The sequence below is a fragment of the Vipera berus genome, assembly GCF_964194415.1.
Source record: "Vipera berus genome assembly, chromosome: 8".
Lineage (NCBI taxonomy): Eukaryota > Metazoa > Chordata > Lepidosauria > Squamata > Viperidae > Vipera > Vipera berus.
Genome location: NC_138211.1, coordinates 17,614,335 through 17,637,020, shown reverse-complemented (window position 1 = coordinate 17,637,020; position 22,686 = coordinate 17,614,335). Strand labels below are relative to the sequence as shown.

Here is a 22,686-nt window from a genome sequence, read left to right as displayed (position 1 = left end):
TCTGGAACATAAGACAACATAAAAACATCTGCACTTCTCTTGCAGAGCTCTTGTTCCATAGCATAATATCTATGTTTATGGCTATATTCCAATGACCTTGCTGAACTAACAAACTTTTGCACCTGTATTTGCACAACATGTGAATACCCATGCAAGTACCAGATAACTTTTCCCTTATCTTGCATACCTTGGAGCAATGAGGAGACATGTCACAGGTCTGACCATTTGTCTCCTTGCTCTGGAGGACCATTGCTTATCTCATCTCCCAGAAAGCCTATGTAGATGCTCACAAGGGATAGCATTCAGTACAGGTAGTCCTTGACGTATGACCACGATTGAGCTGAAAATTTATGTTGCTAAGTGAGTTTTGCCCCATTTTATGACTTTTCTTGCTAACTGAATCACTGCAATTGTTAAGTTAGTAACACGGTTCTGAAGTGAATCTGTTTCCCCCCATTGACTTTGTTTGTCTGAAGATTGCAACAGAGGATCACATGACCCCGGGACACTGCGCCTGTCATAAAAGTGAGTCAGTGGTTAAGCATCTGAATATAAATCACGTGACCCTGGGGATGCTGCAACGGTCATATAAATGTGAAAAATGGCCATAAGTCACTTTTTTCAGTGCTGTTGTAACTTTTGAAATGTCATTAAATGAACCGTTGTAAGTCGAGGGCTACCTGTACTAGCTGAGCACTGGGCTCTAGTCCAGGGGTGTCCAACCTTGGTGACTTTAAGACACATGGACTTCAACTTCCAGAATTCTGGCTGGGGAATTAATAAGTTGTGGATTTCAACTCCCCTAGCTGGCTGGGGAATTCTGGGAGTTGAAGTCCACAGATCTTGAGTTGTCAAGGTTGGACACCCCTGCTCTAGTCCACTGGGACATGATATCATGGTCCACTCTTAAGGATGCCACAGGACTCTGCTCAAAGACCATTCCCTGCCTACCAGCCAACGTAGCACAAGCCAAGGACAGATGTTGGCAACAGCAGTCAGCTTCCTAGTCCTTTCTGCAGACCAGCCAACCACGAAGGAAGGAACAGACTTGATATCCAACTACTCCAGAAGAAATCAGCATAGGGAGGCCTCTTCAAGCCAATTTACACATAAGTAGCACCTCTGTCTTGTAAACAACCCTCCTCCCAACCCTTCCCACCTCATCAAGTAACAGGTGGTCAATATGCCCCAAAGTCCATTTGTTGGGTCAAGACTAACAAAGTAGAGAAACAGGGGCAGTTTGGCATGGTGGAGCCTGGCCATACATTTGTTTTCCTGGACAGTGCTTCAGCAATGAGGAGAGTCTCTGCCCTCATCGGCCTTCTGTCCCTCGATTCTCTTCTTTTGCTTCTAGTCAGCAACCCAGCAGGCAGTTGGGGAGTTGGGGAGATGGGGGTTCCTGGACTCCCCAGCTGCCTGGTTGGAGCTTCCATTCACTCCTGCCATATGAAAAAGACGGCTTGCCGAGTACAGATAGTCCTCGGCTCACGGCCATGTGAGTCCCAATTTTCGTTTTTTAAGTGAGGGTCACATAACACCGGGACACAGCAAGGGTCGTAAGTATGAACCAGTTGCCAAGTATCTGAATTTCGATCGCATGGACTGAAAGCTGCAAAGGTTGTAACTGTGAAAAATGGTTAGATGTCATCTTTTTCCAGCGCTGTCATAACTTTGAAGGGCCACCGGATCTCCGCTCCTTCCGGCGCGGGTTAAAGACCCATTTATTTGAACAAGCTGGCCTGGCCTGATGGGGAATTACTTAGGGTTTTAATATTTATATATATATATTATTGTTTTTATTGTGGGCAATAATTTAATTCTTTTTTAACTTTTGTACTTTTGTAGTTTTAAGATATGCCCTGTTCACCGCCCTGAGTCCTTCGGGAGAAGGGCGGTATAAAAATTTAATTAAATAAATAAATAAATAAATAAATAAATAAATGAACTGTTGTAAGTCGAGGACTACCTGTAACAGATCTCTAAACTACCTGGCCTTATCAATAAATCCAAATCCATTAGCACTTGCACAATACCAGCCTTGCCCCCGAGGTGTGTGGTTGTTTTTTTCCAAAAGACACCTGGATTTTCTTGAAGACTTCCTTTCAAGAAGCTTCTTCAGTTGTGAACCAAGCTGAGAACTGAGGAAGCTGCTTAGATGAGAAGCAGAAGAAAAGAAACAAGAAAATTCATTGCCTTTTGCAAGAAAGGGGGTGAAGAAAAAAAAAAAGCACCTTTGGGACAACCGTGACCGGCAAGATTGAGAATCTCCATAGACAGTGCAGCTTCTCCTCACTTAAGCTCTCCAGCTCTGCTGGGCTACAGAACCCATGCCAGCTGGGGATTCTAGGTGCTGCAATCCACGGAGGGTACCAGAATGAAGAAAAGGGGTTTTACATAGTTCCATCTGTGTGCTTGGCACCTCACAAAATTCCATCACAAAACGAAACAAAACCCGTTCTGGGTACTGGAGGAGCCTACAATGCAAATTTCGGAAGTGAAAGAAAAAATAGCAAGGAAGACCAGTCAAGGAAAGATCATTTCTACTGAAAAGTAAAATCGTCCAAGTTCCAAACGATAGTTCCAAACACGGCTGTGTTTAAAATCCGAAGCCACGACTGAGGTCCCGAATAGATTTGAAGCCCCCAGACACGAGTTAAGGGTCCCTTAAGAGTATCTCAGAGGACATCCCCCTCCCTTAATTTCAGGTATTTCCAACCACTAGCTTGGAGTCCAGAAGAGAAATCAAGCCGCTCTCCAGCTTGGAGCGCCCGGCGGCAGTTTAGGAAAGCCACCGACCCCTGGCTTGCGGAACCCAAGCACGTCTGTAGGTGCGTACACGCGGACTTCGATGCCTGCTTCTCCTCCTGCGTGCGTGTGGACACGAGCCACTGCACCAAAGCGAAAGGAATTGCGGCCAACACCCACGCCGCCCCCCTGGCTTCGGCAGTCAGACACCCACCGACCCAACTCTCTTTCCCTCTGCCCCCGCACATCCGCAGCCGGTAGGCGTCCCTCCGCGGGCCTCCGGCCGTCTCTTTCCCCCTTCTCGCACCGGCGGGGAAGCGGGCCGGTTTCCGACCGGCGGCCCCCCCCCCGCCCCCCAAGCCGTTGCACTGCCAGGCGCCAAACGCCGGGGGCGATGGAGAACTCCGGCTCAGCTGAATACCAGCGGGAACTTTGCCAATTACACTCGCCGCGGCCAACCCCCCCCCCCAGCATTTTTTTCCCCGGGGAAAAGCTACCCCTCCCCAAACGGGGATCGGGCCCCCGGGATGGCTCCCCGGTCGGCTCCGAGGTCCGAGACGCAACGGCCGCGCCTGCAGGGACCCCCGATGGGAAAAGGCAAAAGTTTGGGCGAAACTTTCTCTCTCCTGCCACGGGCGAGCGAGCGAGCGAGCGGCCAACTTACCGCTCGGACGGGGGAAGCGGCCCTCCCGGGCGCAGGCGAGCCTTTTAGGGGGGCAGAACCTCGCCCCCCCTACTCCGAGGCCGGCGGCCCCAGGTGTCCCCCGCAGGTCCGGCCGAGACGAGAGCGAGTCCGCCGCCGCCGGGAAACAATAGGCGAGCCACGCGCGCTCCTCCTCCTCCTCCTCCTCTTCCTCCTCGGCTCGACTCAGAGTCCGGGCTCCATCGCCGACCCGCCGAGAGCGCTGGCGAAGGCTGCCCAGCAGGCAGCAGCGGCGGCGGCGGCGGCTGCAACTCCGCCTTCCAAGTGGCCGGAGGAGGGAGGGAGGGAAGGCGGCCGGCCGGCCGGGGCAGGCAGGTGGCGCGGGAGACGGCGGCGGCGGCCACGGGGAGCTCCGGAAGGTCTCTCCGGCGCGCGCTTCCCGGGGACAGAGCGAGCGAGCTCGGCGACGGCGGCGGCTTCTCTTTCCTGGCGCTCCACAGGGCGACCGGCGCTGGCGGCGACTCACTCGGGCTCTCGCCCAGTCCGGCGGCGGAGAGCAGCCGGGGGAGTGAGTCACTCCCACCCCGCCCGCCCGGCCGGCCCCGCCCCGTCCGCCCGACGGCCAGCCCCTCCTGCTGGGGTCTTCGGCGCCCCGGGAGCTCCGGCGCTGCTCTCCCGCCGCGGCGCCTGCTGCTGCTCCTTGGCCGGCGGAGGAGCGGGCAGAGGCGGGCCGGGGTGGACGTTGCGGGAAGGCCAGCCGAACCCAGCCGCCCCGGGCTGCCTGCGACCCGCGCGGCGCTCGGCTACAACGCCGAGCTGCTGGGGTTGTGCGGAGGCAGAAGAAACCCGGGTGCTTCTCGGCTTACTGGCCGGCCTTGGGGTGAATGCCGTCTCCCGGGTTTTGCAGCCCCCGTCAGACCTCAATGGGAAGACAGAGACAGAGAGAGAGAGAGAGAGAGAGAGAGAGAGAGAAAGTGTGTTTTTGATAGTCCTCGACTTACAACGGTTCATTTAGTGACCAAAGTTACAACAGCACTGGAAAAAGGGTCTTAATGACCATTTCTCACCCTTAGGACGGTGGCAGCATCCCCAGGGTTGCGTGCAGGGCTTTTTTTCTCATACAACGCTCAGAACGGAGTTCCGGCACCTTTTTTGGATGGAACCTTGTAGGATAGCCAAGACGGGTTGTATGACATGCATGAGTTCCAGCACCTTTTTCTTTTACAAAAAAAAGCACTGGTCGCGTGATTTACTTATTCAGATGCTTGAGAACTGGTTCGCATTTATGACGGATGCAGTGTCTTGGGGTCATGTGATTCTCTTTTGTGATTTATCTGACAAGCCCAGTGGATGGGGAAGCCAGATTTCACTGGGCAACTGTGTTACTAATTTAACCGCTGCGGTGATTCGTTTAACAAATGTGGCGGGAGAAGTAAAATGGGGCAAAGCTCGCTTAACAAATTTCTTCCTTAGGAACATAAATTCTGGGATCAGTTGTGGGTGTAAACCGAGGACTACCTGTACTTCCGTGCTCTCGCATCTGTCCCTTTCTCTAAGCCAGGAGAGTTCAGGCTGGAGTTGGGGTCCTCCGCAGGGTGGTGAATGACTGAGAAAGGAGTCAGGGTTGTGGGGTATTTTGCTTTTTTAAAAAAATCCGATCATGCCTCCGCAGGGAAAATGGGAATGTGATCCGAATCTGCTGGCATTTGCTTTTAGGTGCGCCCCTGCATTCCTGGCAAAGTGGATGGCTGTGGCCCTGGAAAGTGACCGCCTGGGATATACAGATTAAAGGGTACGGTCATGATTTTAAAATGCAGCATCTTTATTTCTTCCCCTGTTTCAATCCCAGCGAAATCTTCAAGTTATTCACATTGGGGGGAGGGGGGGTCACACAACTTCATGTATCCTTATAGGGGATTGTTCTACAGCAAAGTTTGAAATCCTGGCCTCTTCAAGCCAGAGTCTGCTTAGCTAAAGTTGTACTTGCATAAGACTCTTAAGTTGTAATGGGGTTTGCTTGTATGACTGTATTATGCAAATCCATGGCTATGGTTTATTCCGCCAGAAACCATAGCTATGAGCCATGACTGAGCAAATGGTGGTTTGAAACAATGGCTCAGCTCATACCTAACACTAAGCCACAAACTCTGCTTTACAAACAGCCATGACTCAATCACATATTGAGCTAAGTGAAACAAGCCATACTTTTGATGGGTCAATCAAGCCAATGAAGAGTTCACATGCAAGTCTTACAATGAATTTCATCAGGAACGAACTTGAATGTATTGCTAAATCAGGGGTCCCCAACCCCCAGGCCATGGATCGGTGCCAGTCTCTGGCCTGTACCAGTCTGTAGCCAGTTAGGAACTGGATTGCACAGTTGGAGGTGAGCGGCAGGTGAGCAAGTGAAGCTTCATCTGTGGTCGAGGTGGTCCTCGACTTACAATCCACAACTGATCCCAACATTTCTGTTGCTACGTGAGACATTTGTTAAGTGAGTTTTGTCCCACTTTATGACCTTTCTTGCCACAGTTGTTAACTGAATATTAACAAGTGCAATTGATAAGTTAGTAAACCAGTTGTTGAGTGAATCTGGCTTCTCCATTGACTTGGCTTGTCAGGTGGTTTCAAAAGGGAATCACATGATCTTGGGACACAGCAACCATCATAAATATGAACCAGTTGCCAAGCATCAATTTTGAACACATCATGGGGATGATGCAAAGGTCTTAACTGTGAAAAACAGTCATAAGTCAGGTTTTTCAGTGTTGTTGTAACTTTGGACAGTCACTAAACGAACTGTTGTAAGTCGAGGACTACCTGTATTTTCAGCCACTTCCCAGCGCTAGCATCACCACCCCAGCTCCACCTAAGATCATCAGACATTTGATGCTCAGAGGAGCACAAACCCTACTGTAAACTGTGCATGCAATGGATCTAGGTTGTGCATTCCTCCTCTTCTCCTCCCAGAGTCCACGGAAAAATTCTCTTCCATGAAACCGGTCCCTGATGCCAAAAAGGTTGGGGACCACTGGCCTAAACCATCTTTTCAATAACTCATTTATCAGAAACTAAGCCTAAAAAGACACCCAAATCCCATAATGAGACAAATTGGCTTACTCAACTCACAAAATCTTTGCTTTCTTTGGTTTTGGTTAATGTTGTGGAAACTCAAGTAATTATGGCTTATTCAGCAAAGCACGGTTAAGCACGCTGTCATAGTAATAGGGATGAACCAGCGTAATGGAGTTGACTGAATAAGCCACGACTAACTGAATCCACACTTTAGAATGGAATGGAACAGAATAGAAACTTTATTATCACTTTAAATGTATACTAATCAGCATACATTAAATGAAATTTTGTTGCATTCAGCTATCAAAAAAAAAAAACATTATGCACATACCCACATACACATATGACACAAACACCTAGTTCGAATGCATACCTATACCAGTTCAAATGTATACATATACATATACTTTAAGTCATAATGTGGTTATTAGGCTTGGTGTTATGTTAATACCAAAGAAATTAGAGCAGTTGTGAGCCTGATCAACATGCTCTGGAATAACATAGAACATAGAATAATAGGCTTGGAATGGATCTTAGATGTCAGGGACATGCACAGCAGGTGTCTAAATGAAGTTAGAGATGCGGACACAAACTTGTGGTTTTTACGTAAATAAATATATTTAACTTCTGTATTTACAGCAGACAAGATAGTCAGGAACACCATGAGGTAAATTAGACAGCACACGGAGCACACAGACAAAAAAGGCGGGAAAAAACAGAAACACCCCTTTACAACCACAGCAACCTATCATAGCATAGATTGCCTCATGCGGAGCCAGCAGTCTCCAATCAATCAACTACCACTGTGTGTTCTGGCCCATTGTACACTTTACTGTTCCAACTACTAAATTTAAATATCCTAAAATTGGAGGATTGAAATTCTTTCAATTTCTATATCTCTTTGGGTCTGCCAATACTGTACTTCTCTTTCTCTATCTCTCAAAGTGTGCTACACAATAGCTCGTTTAAACTATGGTTTGACTAAACAACAGTACTTACTTCACACCCATGCTGCTAAACCACAGAATGGGGGAATTTGTATAATCTGTACAAATCCACAATCTGGATTCCTATAAGCACACAACTTGGCTCATTTTCTTTTTAATTTTTACTACCGAAAGTGTTTAAGGACCTCGCAAAGTTGCAGGTGCTCCTGACATCTTATTTTCTTCAAAATGAACTCTGGGGAATAAAAGGAAAAACAGGAAGGTAGAAAGAAGCACAAAAGCCCACTGTTAATTGTTGTTTTTGTTGGGAAGCCGAGTTGCACTGAATCTGGAGGCACCCCAGGCAAGAGATCCTGGCTTTTTGCCTGCTAAGCTAAGCACCTGCCCAAAGTTTAGGATAAAGTTTTCATCACAAAAAAATTACTGTATGGGAACAAATTGGCAGAGCTTGGATCTCTTGAAAATTTATTTATTTATTTATTATATTTTTATACCACCCTTCTCCCGAAGGACTCAGGGCGGTGTACAGGGCAATAAATATAAAAACGAAATACAAAAGTTTTTAACAAAAGTTAAAAAACAATTAAATATTATGCCTGAATATAAAACAGTAATTAAAAGACTTATTAAAACCCCAACCCTAACCCATCAGACCAGGTCAGATTGCTCGAATATATAGGTTTTTAGATCGCGCCGGAAGGAGCGAAGGTCGGGGGCCATCCGGAGCTCAACCGGTCTGGCGTGCCCACAGAGAAGGCCCTCCCCCTGGGGGCCACCAATCGACATTCTTTGATCGGAGGCACCCTGAGGAGGCCCTCTCTGTGGGAGCGCACTGGACGGAGGGAAGTTGACGCTGGCTGCAGGTGTTGCTGTAGGTAATCCAGACCCATGCCATGTAGGGCTTTGTAAGTCATTACCAACACCTTGAATCTCACCCGGAGGGCAACCGGCAGCCAATGCAGCTCGCGGAGCAAAGGTGTAACATGGGAGTATCGGGAGACTCCCAGCACAACTCGTGTGGCTGCATTCTGCACCAGTTGGAGCCTCCGAGTGGTCTTCAAGGGCAGCCCCATGTAGAGAGAAAAATCACTGCTATTAAGGATGGAAAGACAAAGACATTCTCAGCCAGCTTTCCTAAATTCAGGCTGTACATAACTCTTCCAATAGAAGATAACATTTATAGTTCAGGATTGAACTGTGGAATCCCTGGTGTTCTTCCCAATCAAGAAACTACCAAGAACTCTCCCATCAAAACTGGTAGGTCAAGCCATTTGTATATAAACAGAGAACACACCTCACTCCCTTCTAGCACTGATGCTGTTACCTAGTTGGATAATGGAACATCTGCAAGAAAACAACCAAGTTCAGAGAGCACCAAGGACCCGTCTGTTCTCTCCCTTAATCCCAAGAGTATGGAGATTGGGTCATAGCCAAAGAAAGGCATGTTGCAAGTCCTCAAAGACCACCACCCCTTTTTATTACCTTTTTGCTTTCATCACTTCAGTTCCAGCACTGGAGGAAAAAAAAAAACAACCCAAGTTCCTAGACCAAGTACGCAGAATCCTGCTAAGCATTTGTCCGGCGAGATTGGACTCGTTAATACAGTGCAGTTCTGTGGAACTTGTTTTTCTCTAAGACAGAGTTGACACATTGCACTAAGGTAGGGCATGGATCAACAAAGCTTATTAAATAAACCATAACTAGATAAGCCAGAAAGTGCTAAGCTATAAATCATGATTTGCAAGCCACTATGTTTAGCTCCCCACTGTCAAACCCACATGATGGCTTATGCTTTGTGAAAGTACAGTCAATGGTTTTGATTTCAGGGTGTATCGAAACTCCTAACTTCTCCCATCCCTCTGATGGAATCACTTGAATTTCTGTTGGCTATACAGCTATTAAAACACAACAGAAAGGAAAGCAGCAGAAATGTTGTCCTGTCTTTCTCTCATCCAAAAATAGTTCCCCATTAGGAATTCCTTAGCTGATATCTATCACACTCAGGGCTTTTTTCCTCATAGAACGCTCAGAACGGAGTTCCAGCACCTTTTTTAGATGGAACCTTGTAGGATAGGCAAGGTAGGTTGTATGACATGTGTGAGTTCCGGCATCTTTTTCTTTTACAAAAAAAGCACTGATCATACTTGACCAATGATTGGGTAGAGGAAGTAAATGGTTAAAAAGGGTTGCTGAGCCAAGACTGCAATTCTTTTTCAGGCACGCTGTACTGTAGTGCCTTTCTTCCATTTAAAATGTAAAATCAATAGTTGTAAATCAGATGAGCTAGCTATAAAAGCTGATTCTGATAACTTCCCCATCTTTAAACAGTAAGGACCCATGTGCAGTTTGTTTTTCTCTGCTTATCTAGGGTTCAGTGAATCCTACAGCCATTGTGGAGGAAATCAGGGTTTAATTTGTGGTGAGTTGTTTGCTCAGAGGTGGTTCAAATATGAGGTGTCTGTTGAGAATTGGTTATCTGGTCATATCACATGATGCTCTAAAGTCGAAAGGGACATTAAGATTTCTCTGACCATCCTTCCCTGGTTGTGGGGAAAGCAAAGTCAGGAGAAGCAGATCTGAGAGGTTAAACCACTGTTCTTCCCTACTTTAGCAAGGCTTTCTAGTTGTTATCCAACAGCCAGAGGCAAATAAGGTTGTAAGAAAAAAGGGGTGATCATATCATTTGTTCCCCAGAGGATTGAAATGTCAAGACCAACCATTTCCTTCCCTCTAAACCAGGGGTGTCAAACTCACAATGTCACGTGATGTGTCGTGATGTATTGTGACATTTTTTCCCATTACCGGCATGGGGTGGGCGCGGTTTCATCATAATGCATCTGGCCCATGGGCCGGCAGTTTGACACCCCTGCTCTAAACCTAGGATAAGTATGTTTCCAAGTCTATAGCCTGGTTGTTACAGAAGGCTAAGGTAAAATACAGTATAGTTTTAGCTTAATATTTCAGTGAACTAGCCATTCTGGTGAAGAAATTCTGGAAGCTGAAGTCCACACATCTGGGCATTGTCCAGGTTGGGAAGATGTGTGTCAGGATAATAATTTAATAGCTAAACATTTATGGAATGATGTAATGCAATGTAAGGTGGATAATGCAATAATAGGAATGACTCAGTAGGTGTGTGTATCCCTTTAAGAGCCAGAGTATAAAAGGGAAAGCTTTTGCTGCTGTGTTCTCTCTCTCTCTCTCTTTCCTGCTGTAATTGCTGTGTATTGTACTTTGATATATTATCATGTGTATGTATTTTGTTTCTAGTACATTTGTAGATATTGTTATATTAACCACCATTTAATACAAACCACTGTTTACTGTATTTACTCCTGGGTTACCTCAGCGCAATAAGACTGTGCGTGCTCTGACAATGTGTTTAGTATATTGCATAAACCCAGTCAATTGCAACATGTTCAATAAATCTTGGCTCAATGAACCAAAGCTTAGTATAATCTATAAGCCTGCTCTAAAAGATACTTAGTTCTTGGGAATTAAATGACATTTCTACCTTCCAATCACTTTGGCTTCTGTATAGCTAGATAAATCCAGGTAATATTTCCATGCTACAGAAGAGCAGTTGCTTAATAGGGCAAAGAAATACAGGTCAGCTCACTTGTTCAGGATGGAGGGACAAGTAGATAAAAGCAAATAACACTGTAACAGAAGGTTGCAAGAATAAAACCAATAATATAAGAATCTTTCACTCATAGGATTCTTGCTTAAACTAGATCTGTGGTTTAGCTCATCTGTAGTTTTGGCAGGAACAAAATCCAAGAGGCTTATATAGTCTTCAGATAGGGAGAATAATTTTGACTGGCTTGTCTTTTCTTTGGTCCAGAAATAACAGAAAAAGAACCATGATTGGAGGGGTGGGAGGGAAATCATCTCCAAAAGTGAAGGTGGGGGGAGAAAGTGGCAAACCTCCCATCCTTTTTGCGTATTTGCAGAGAGACTGGCTGAGAAGGAAGGAGGAAATGGAAGAGATACTGATCCAGCAGAGTTATGCTCAATTCTTATTTGTTTAGCAAGGCTGGTGTAGAAAAACATTCTGGGGTTAGTAAAAAAAGATATACTGCTTGGATTTAGACCATAGGTCCTATATTAGTTGCCATTTTTTTCTAGCTGGATTGAATGCTGTTTGGGCAGAAATCAAATCAATAGATGACAAGATGTTAGTTAGACCTGTGACTTGAATTAGTCTGGTGGTCATTCCCTTTCTCCAAAGAAGCCTAGGAACTCTGCCAATGGGTCCTGATCAGCGTGAAGTGCCCCTCTTTAATACAATTGTCTGGGTTTCAGGATAAGCTATCCTAGAAAGCCAGTTATAAACATAACACAAGGTTATATACTATCAGGATGCTATCACATGTGGTCATTGCAATTTGAAACTTGACATTTGACATCTGAAATTGTTTGCTTTGTCCTAGTGAGCTGGCATAATTAAAGAAACCTATGATTTAGGGCAGGGGTCTCCAAACTTGTAGACTTCAGCTCTCATGCTAGTTGGAAAATTCTGGGAGTTGAAGTCCACAAGTCTTAAATTTATCAGGGATCCCTGATTTAGGGCAATGTCCAGATTAGTCCTGGGAAGACCTTGGATTTAGAAGGACAGTAAGATGTTTAAATTGAGCCACATCTGTTAATAGGTGGACCTCAGTTTCTTGTATCTGTTGGAGTTTCTGGACCTATTTCAAAAGAATCCCCTTTGTCTGACAGCAAGCAACCTGTATTATAAAAAAAGTAAATCTGTAATAGTGTTGATGATCACTTCATTCTATAGGAAAAGTGCTCGTGGAAATTGCACACTCTTGATGCAACCTGAGCCCAAAGTAGCAGCATATCAAGAAGGGGCAGAACTGTTGTGTGTAAGCTTCTCCCTTCCAACGTGTGCTTTTCTTGGACAGCAGCAGTTTTTCAACCCTTTTGCAACTGAACACAACTTGACAAATTATAATAACACTCAGAAGAAATGAGAACTTGGAGGCAACAGGCAGATGTTAAAACAAGTGATTCCTGCAGTCCATTGAGAGCTGCTTGTTCTCCATAAAAATCTTTGAAAAACACATTTCCAATCCTCTGCTGCTGAAGCACACACAGAGAATTAGTCCCCATTGGAAACCTCATAATCACATGAAAAGTCAATTTCCTCCATATATTTTCCTAGGTATGAATGCCTACTCTTCTGTGAACCAGCAGGATACCAGCTAAACCACATTTCATTGGAGGAAGGATGGAAGCGGAACTGGTTGATGAGAGAAAGCAATATCCTATCTGGGGCTCTCTGCGTTTGATTGTTTTCCTGCAGACATTTCATTACCCAAGGTAGGTAACATCATCAGTACTTTATTTGGTTATTATTATTCCAACCAGTTATTTGAGGACAAATGTTTGTCTGAAATGGTTTAGGGTTTCTTTCCTGCTTGAGCAGGGGCTTGGACTAGAAGACCTTCAAGGTCCCTTCCAACTCTGTTGTTCTGTTAAAAGCTATTTCAGTAAAAAAAAAGTTAAGGGAGTTGATCTAACTTGACTACAGAAGCAGCTTAGGCTTGTCACAACATCCAAATCTCACTTCCAAGTCCTTCATTGCTAGTGTATCAAGATCTTGGTGCTTTCTGAGCTTGGTTGTTTACTTGCAGATGTTTCATTGCCCAAACTAGGTAACATCATCAGTACCATTACTTCTGGTGCTCAGAGAGCACCAAGGACCCCTCATTTCAACCCTAAGCTACAAATATTCTTTATCAATATCCTATATCCCAGTTTTAAAGACACAAGAGATTCCCAGTTACACATTGACTAAAATAGCAGACCCTCAAAACAAACTAGCTAGTACCACATCCCCCAAAGTAAAAGGCATGGGCTAGATGCAATTGCTACTCAGATGATCATAAGTTGCAATAATCTTTGGTTCATGTTAGAGTTTGGTTATGAGACTCAAAGGCTGGGTTCATATGTCATACTGAGCCATTATAAGGTTTTATTTTGGCTTTCTGGGTGATGTAAACCAAGGCATTGTGGTTTATGAAACCACAGTTTCTGACTTGATGGTGTAGGAGGTCAGTCATTGACTTATTCCACAAAGTGACTTAGGCACCTTGTCCGGGAGAACTCTCTATTGACCATTCCCAACAAGCCAATTTGCAATCTTTCTCACCCGAGACAACCAAAAGCTTCAAATCGCCTTCCAGAAGAGTTTCTCTTATGATTCTAAGAGAGATTGTTCACTCTTACCGATACCTACCCCTTGGTTTGTGATCTTGAATCATGACACCAAAGAAAGAAAAAAGGAGGAGGAGGAGGAGGAGGAGGAAGAAAAAAAGACTTGTAAAGTTCTTACAACAAACAGCTGTAACACAGATCTAATGCTATAAAGCAGCCGGAAGTTGTTTGTATTCTTATCATCACCAGCTGGGATGCAAGCATTTCAGAAAGAAAGCAAACAGACTGATATTTCATCTCTGCCAACAGAGTAGGCTCCATCTTTCTGCCATAGAAAAGAAAGACTCTCAATACATAGGAGGAAGGTCTTGATGGCACTGGCTTCTATTATTTGGATAAAGAAAGAAGCTGAATTGAAGAATGGTAGTTGCAGACAAACAGTGGTTTGTTGCATTTTGTTGCTCCAAACTGGAGGTTTGTAAAACTTTGAAAAATGCTCTGTCTACATCCAATTAAGATCAATCTACATTGTTAGTAATAGTTTTCCAACTGATTAAGGGAATAGGTGATGCTTTATGGGGAAACTCTGACAATAGTCGAGCACATGTTGGATGGATCTACATAAACAATATATTTTATTGCAACGAGGATTGTGTTGCTCATAAAACACACACTGAGGGCCTAAGCTGTCCTTGTGATGGGATAATTCAACTTTTCTCCTTATTTCTTTGAACTGAGAATTTACAGATATGGTACTGTTGTTCTGTTTGAAAGCTTTGCTGTATGTTACATATGTAGCCAGGAGTTTTCTATCAGCACTACAAAAGTGAGATTGGATAGAACAGTTTGATACACAAAGCAGTTGTGAAATTGTTTGAAAATGGACGAAGCGCTTACAGCAGGAATGGCCATTGCAAATAAGTGTCTGCATGTGTTGTTCTAGGGACATCAACAGGTTGCATGTGCGTGTGTATGTGTGTGTAAAAAAAGTAAATATGGCAAATGTGACAGCATATTCAAAGACATGCACCTCCTTTAAATCTGCATTGCATGGAACATATGTCAAAGTGGCAGGTCTTTGATCCCAGAGTCTCAGCTGTCATCTTCACTTTTTTGATCCCTTACAGATGCCCCTGGGCCACAAATTTTGCACACACAAAGCCAGATTGCCAGGAAAACTTAGACAAAACACAATGTCAGTATTTTCTACAGTTGCTACCATCAAGAGGAAATATTGATTCAAAATAAGTAGGGACTTACAAATGAGATTCGCTCAGAGGTACACCCAAATGTTATGGATTATGCAAAGCTAAGAAAAATGAATCTCATTAAAATATGATTTTGGAATACACTGTTTTATTGTTTGTTCCCAGTTAACTATTTATTTATCAAGTTAAAGGGGCCTGTATTTAATAATTAAAATTTTAATTCTTAAAAGTAAGTTTATATCTCTTTATAGATGGAAGCAAAGAGATTTTGATTTTTGTTTTATTAAAAATTGCTGCTGTTTAGTGATTTTCCTAGAGTTTTGCAATCCAGAAGTGGTAGCTCTTGGACAATCTGAATGCATCCCTGGGACTTATATCAGACGTCCAAGAATGGCATGCAGAAATGATACTTCTTTTTCTTATTTGGATAGACAAAGGTTTGAAGATTTCATGGCAGAGGGCCTGTAACCCCCAGGTGTAAGTGTGCTTGGTACAAGTGTGTGCAACTGAGTGGACATTTTAATCTCCCCAAAGCACATCTTTCTGACTCTGTTTGAGAAGCTAGCAATAGCCTTTAGTGGGATCAGCCAGGTTAATTTTCTGTAATGCCCCAGAGGTCTCAAAATTTGGTTTGACCACTAAATCTGGCCTCAGTGCCCAATGTTACAAGACTGTGACTGGAAAGAGCATGATTATTGTATCAATAGGGGATTGGCTTATATTATAGAATTTTGGAAAAATTTGGATGCACAATGATTCCTGTTTTAAAAGCCCCAAACCCTCTTAAATGTTAAACTAATAAAATAAAGTGGTGAGTAGAAGGACGGGGGATGGAGTCAAGAGAGTAATCAGCCTGGAATCCTTACACACCCACAAGCAGTTTAAGTCCAACCCCTCTTGAATTCCATTAACTCTTTTATCTAGCTCCAATTCAGGGCTGACCATTAGTTGACTAGATTCTTGGTCAAAGGCATGAGGAATAAGTAAGCTTACCTGGAACTTAACACTGATTCTTTGCAGCAGACATGGTGCCAGGAAGAGCTGAAGGGGATGGAAGGTGATGTGCACGCCTGTACATGCCCCGAAGGGTACTTGTGCAAGGCTTTCTGCATGAACATCCATAGCAAAGGGGGAATGTAAAAAACAACAACAAGATGGCAGCTTGACTTCCATGGCTATGGCTGCCATCTTGGCACCCCCTTGGATGCCCTTGGTCCTCCCACCGCCAGTAGGACCTTGCCAGAAGTGGAGCTATGACTGCTAACAAAGGGTGCCAAATTTGGTGACCAGACTTGAGAGAACATAAAAAATTTCCTAAGGAGGCTTGGTTTCCTGAATAGAAGGTTGAGTTTGAGCTACTATTGCTTGTTCCATCTGGTGAGGAATTCCAGTGGGTGGGGTCAAGGAGAAGAGTCTTTTAAGCTGTGGCTCCATTCCTGTGGAACATTCTACCACTGGAGGTGAGAACTGCCCCCACCCTTTTGGCATTCTGGAAGAGTATTAACATTTGGTTTTGCTGGCTGCTTGGGGCCATTGGAGGCAGTTGATGGAGTAGGAAGAACTCATCCCCGCCTCGTCCATCTCTTAGTTCTGATTTTTGTATAAATGTCTATGGAGATTCTCAGTCATTGAACTCATGGTTGTCTCGAAGGTGCTTTTCCAAAAGGCAGTTGGACTTTCTCTGTTTTTCCTTGAAGACGTTTTGCTTCTCATCCAAGAAGCTTCATTGGTTCTGTTTTTTTCTACACTTTAAAAAATTTCATTTATAGCCTTCTAATACTTCAATTATTTTTTCCAGTTCTCTTTTGTAATCTGTGAACTGCCCAGAGTCGCTTTATAGGAGAAATGGGTGGCATACACATTTAATGAATAAATAAAATTCCAGGTGAATTTTGCAGGCTTGAAAGGGAAGGATAACAGCTCAGAGCTGGCCTCTGAGCAAAAAGCAAGCAGTTTTTTTTAAAAAGGGCAAGTATCAGCTGGGCTGTGCGGGAGATGAGCTGCCTGCTTGAAGGAGAATGACTAGCCTGCAATTGTCACATACCAAGGAGCTCATTAAGGAAGGTCACATGATGGTTTATTGTCTGCAGACAACAATCAGGCCAGACAGTTACACAGTGGTGTTTGCAACCAGAGCAACACTTAATGCTTTCCTCTGATCTGAAGTGCCCAAGAAGGGAGCCACTTATTACACTGTTGTTTTCTTCTCCCATGGCAGCGTCAAATGTTCATTATCCCTCATTGCACTCATCAAGAAGGCATCTTGGATCAGGACAGGGGGTTGATTTAGCATGCCATCCCACCATGCTGTGGATCAGGCTTCCACATCTGAGATCCTTAGGTGTCTTCATCCTTCTGGAAAAACAGCAGACTTGGGGAGGACGAGAGAGGAAGAAAACATGAACAATGATTTTGAAGTAATAGAAAATATTTGTAGCTCGGGTTTTATATTTTGGCGGTGGCTTGCTCTCCAAGACTGGTTTCAGTCTTAGTTTCTGAATGTTTTGTTACTGTACTAAGTAACATCAGCAGCAGGATTTTCTTGCCCTATTCCTCTTTAGCTTATATAGGTCTCATGCGCTAGAGTGGTCAGTTGGAAGAAGGAAGCCAACAGCAACATAGTTGTTGTTGTTGTTAGCTGTGAAGTCGTGTCCGACCCATCACGACCCTATGGACAACGTTCCTCCAGGCCTTCCTGTCCTCTACCATCTTCTGGAGTCCATTTAAGCTCACGCCTACTGCTTCAGTGACTCCATCCAGCCACCTCATTCTCTGTCGTCCCCTTCTTCTCTTGCCCTCAATCTTTCCAAGCATTAGGCTCTTCTCCAGTGAGTCCTTCCTTCTCATTAGGTGGCCAAAGGATTTGAGTTTTAGCTTCAGGATCTGGCCTTCTAAAGAGCAGTCAGGGTTGATCTCCTCTAGGACTGACCGGTTTGATCGCCTTGCAGTCCAAGGGACTCGCAGGAGTCTTCTCCAGCACCATAGTTCAAAGGCCTCCATTCTTTGGCGCTCAGCCTTTTTTATGGTCCAACTTTCACTGCCATACATTGCAAAGCAACATAGTATACAGAATCAATTGAAATAATTGTAATTAGTTCTATGTGGGACAACAAGAAGGCAATTGAAAAAAAGGGTTCATGGATATTGACGAGCAGTTAAACAGCACCACCAAAACGCCCTGATCTCAAGCCACTTTGACAATGAATAACATCAGTTCCATTGGGAAGGAACAAAAATCATTGGACATGCCAACACCCACCACATACATGAATTTATTGAAGCCTGGTATATTCTACCAAAGGAGCAATTAACAAGCATATTGATTTCGATCCAGCATATGATTACATAAGAAACTAGACCATTTGAACGACCAATCAACAAGAAAACCAATCAGCTGCTCAGAATTTAAATATAGCTCCAAACAAAGAATGGATCACACGATCAACTGACCACAATGGCACACAAGACATATATAAGCTAAAAGAGGAATAGGACAAGAAAATCCTGCGGATGATGTTACCTAGTGTGGTAACGAAATTGACACAAGCTTGGAGAGCAAACCACTGCCAAAAAATGAACAATGATTCTTAAACAGTGATCTGGACTCTTCCAAAGCTCTGGGCGTATATTCCTCCAGTCTGAGAATTCACTATACGTGACTTTTCCTCCTTGGTCAATACAATTGATCTTTTCTATTAAAAGATTTCCAGCAATGACTTTATTCACAGTTTGGCAGTGTTTAAGATCCAGACTAAGAAAAAGAGAAAGGAGAGAAAAAGCAAGCAAGAGATGACCAGTACAAGTGGTTATTCTTGGCTCTTATTGGTGATGCCTGGTTAAAATAGGTTTTGCAGGTTTGAACTGCTCCTTAAAGAATAAGCATTTGTCTAGTGCTTGCTCCTGACTTTTGCCCCAGGTTATGACCTTTCCTGCCCCATTGTTAAGTGAATCACTGCAGTTGTTCAGTTAGTAACATCGTTGTTAAGTGAATCTAGCTTCCCCATTGACTCTGCTTGTCAGAAGGTTACAAAATATGATCGTATGGCTTCAAGACACTGCAACCATCATAAATATGAACCAGTTGGCAAGCAGCCGAGTTTTGACCAGATTTATTTATTTATTTATTTATTTATTTATTTATTTATTTATTTATTTATTTATTTATTTATTTATTTATTTATTTTAATTCCATTTATATTTATTTATTTATTTATTTATTTATTTAATTTATATACCGCCCTTCTCTCAAGAGACTCAGGGCGGTTAACAGGGCAATACATAAAAACAGGTACAAAAAAATTAAAATTATTAAAACATGATTAAACAGTGCCCATAATAATACAAATTTAAAATTAAAATCATAGTAACAATCCCACCCCGTCCCATCAGGCCAGGCCCGCTTCGTTAAAGAGATGGGTTTTAAGGTCGCGCCGGAAGGAGCGGAGATCGGGCGCCATCCGGAGCTCTACCGGAAGATGGTTCCATAAATCCGGTGCACCCACAGAGAACGCTCTCCCCCTGGGGGTCACCAGTCGGCATTCTTTGACTGGCGGCACCCTGAGGAGGCCCTCTCTGTGGGAGCGTACTGGGCGGAGGGAAGATGACGCCGGCTGCAGGTGCTCCCCAAGGTATTCTGGACCCATGCCATGGAGGGCTTTGTAGGTCATTACCAACACCTTGAACCTCACCCGGAAGACAACTGGTAACCAATGCAGCTCTCCGAAGACTCAGGGCGGCTTACAAGCTTAGCAGTAGCCTTCATTCTATGTATATGCCTGCTTATTAGGGCTTTCACACACACACACCCCAAGCGGCATTATTACAAAGTCAGCTTAATTGCCCCCAACAATCTGGGTCCTCATTTTACCTACCTCGGAAGGATGGAAGGCTGAGTCAACCTTGAGCCTGGTGGGACTCGAACCTGCACTAATTGCAGGCAGCTGGTGTTACTTAAGGAGGCATTAGCCCACTGCTCCACCAAGACCACAGGGATGCTGCAAGAGTCGTTAAGTGCAACAAATGGTCATAAGTCCCTTTTTTCAGTGCCGGGGTAACTTTGAACAGTCACTAAATGAATGGTTGTAAAATAAGGACTACGGTATAATGGCCATAGGTCAGCAGGTCCAGTTGAACTGTGCACCCGTTTTAACATCACCTGGTTAAAGTTCTAGCAGTTTTCAGAACGTGAAGGACCAAAGTCCAAAGGGAAAAGCTGAATGGTGTTCCCAGCCTCCTCCTGGCCCTTTTGGAGTAACTGTGCCTCTCTATTATATAACTTTTATTCATTAAACATGAAACTCAGTCAACTGAACACTCAAATTGACTGGCACTAATGGCTGACACGGGTTGCTGCCAGCATCCTAGATATCAACCAGGTATCTCCTTAAAATGAAAGATGTTCTGAGTTTTTTGTAGCTTTGCTGGAGTTATTGTAGGAAGCTGCAGTTTCTTGATGTATTTTGCAAAGTTTTTGGACATAGTTCCCAGTGCCCCGATGACAATGGGTATCACTGTTACACATTTCATCCATAGTCGCGCAGTTTCGATGGCCAGTTCTTTTTCTTCCACTCTGGCTGTGTCTATTATTATTATTATTATTATTATTATTATTATTATTATTATTATTATTATTATTATTATTATTATTATTATTATTATTATTATTATTGTTGTTGTTGTTGTTGTTGTTGTTGTTGTTAATTTATTATTTATTTATTTATTTATTAATTATTAATTATTGTAAGCAAGAATTCAGGGGCTGACCCCATCTCTCTCCAGCCCACAGCTGTGCTGAGCACCCTAGGAATCCATTTAATTTGCTCTGAGGTTAGCAGTGATCACTTAGATACATGCTCTGTGACATCCTTGGGGATAATTATTCACTGCAGTGTACTTTCTGCTTGAGATGAATCTGACTTCTGGCCTCCCATTGATTCACTGAGGTAATTAATTGTGGCAAGAACCAGCTTTGATGCACGAATGTTGCAAGCTTTCCTAACTTCTTATATACGTCCTTCCACCATTATTATTTTTTAAGTTTTGCTGATGGAGCAGCTCACAAAATCCTCCTTCTTTAATCTGAAAATGTACAGGGAGCAGAAATTAAGGATTAAAAAGGGAGAGGAAAGAATAAAGTGACAATTATTCAATGGACAGAAAAGAGGAAATCAACAGCCTAGGGTTTTCTTTCTTTTTTCACTTTCTTTTTTTTTCTTATTTTCCATCTTTTTCTCTTTTCCTTATTTTTGATTTCAGGTTTGGCACTTCTACAATACTCTATTGTACTGCAAAGTTCGTAACATTTTTTTTTAAAGGAAATATATTGACAGAGTAATCAGGTGTCTTCAGACTTCTGTTCATGCGTGCTTCTATCAATTGAATTAAAGAAAAAGATTTCCAAATTAAATTTGGGGCAATTTCTGTTTAGGTGCAAGAGAAATTATATACAGTATATTATATGTAAGATGCCCAGAGCATTTAGGTTTTTTCCCCTTTCTTTTTACTGCAAAAATATGCTCTATGTTCTCAGAAATATTAAGCCCTTTCCAGAGTTTATCTGCAAGTCTTCTTGGAAGAATCAGGGTGGAACTAATGGTTGTTGTTTTTCAACCAGAATGCCCTGTTTACCCAAAATTCATTAATTGTTTGGATAATGCCAGTATCATCAACTGCATTATGATGAATGCAACTACTAAGCCAACATTAAGCCCTGGGGGTGCAGTGGTTAGAATGCAGTATTGCAGGCTAACTCAGCCGACAGCCTGGAGATCGATCCTGACCAGCTCAAGGTTGACTCAGCCTTCCATCCTTCCGAGGTCGGTAAAATAAGGGCCCAGATTGTTGGGGGCAAGAGGCTGACCCTGTAAACCATTTAGAGAGGGCTGTAAAGCACTTTGAAGCTGTATATAAATCTGCTATTACTATTGCTATTGAGGTGTCTTTGCTGCAAAACACATGTTTCTTTCCAAATCACATAAACACATCCCAATCATAAAATCATTTGTGCATCTGGGCATTTCACTGTACTTCACCCTGCTTGGACAAAGTGGTTTTTTTTTGCAACAATACTTTTTCTTACAGGCTAGTGTAAAAAACATTATCTTTTAGGGCAGTGATTTAAAGGAAAAAAGGGTTTGATCTATTTAGTTGCATTTTTATATTGAACTTTTAGACCAGTTGGAAGGGATTTTGAAGATCTTCTAGTCTTAACCCCCTGCTTAAGCAAGGAAACCTGTACAACTTGAGACAAGTGTTTGTCCATTTTCTTCTTAAAAACCTCCAGTGATGGAGCATCCAGAACTCCAGGAGGAAGCTGTGCCTCTGGTTAATTGTCCTCACTGTCAAAAAAAACCTTCTTGAGTTCTAGATTGGTTCTCTTGATTGTTTTCCATCCAATGCTTGTTGTCCTGCCTTCAGTTATTTTGGAGAATAGATTGACACCCTCTTTTTTATAGCAGCCCCTCAAATATTGAAAGACTACCCATAGTTCTTCCTTTCACAAGATTACACATACCCAATTCCTGCAACCATTCTTCATATGTCTTAGCCTCCAATCCCCTAATCATCTTTGATGCTCTTCTTTGCACTCTTTCTAGAGTCTCTCTACTGACTCCACTTCTATACAGTGATGGGCAAAGTTTGGGCTCAAGTCTACCCCTCTCCCTTCTCAAATGTAAGAAACCTATAGGTGAAGGTGGTCATGGATTGGATAGCTTAAAGGAAAGTAGGTATTATTCCTAATGGAGTAGCATGGTCTAGAAATAGAAAAACATTGAATAGCAACAATAGGCCAATGCTAATCTGAATGCTATCCTATTGTATTGTACAGCAGAGTTTCTCAATCATGGCAACTTTAAGATATGTGGACTTCAACTCCCAGAATTCAAGGACAAGCAAGGCTGGC

General features: G+C 43.4%; 1 protein-coding gene across 1 annotated transcript in view; it reads right to left on the bottom strand.

The window, feature by feature from the left end:
- The window catches only part of FGFR1 (fibroblast growth factor receptor 1), a 92,101-nt gene extending 88,642 nt beyond the window's left edge, over positions 1–3,459 (bottom strand). Inside the window, exon 1 of the mRNA XM_081333918.1 lies at positions 3,410–3,459. The gene's annotated coding sequence lies outside the window, so the exon portion shown is untranslated. The remainder of the gene's footprint in view (positions 1–3,409) is intronic.
- Between the last annotated feature and the right edge of the window lie 19,227 nt (positions 3,460–22,686).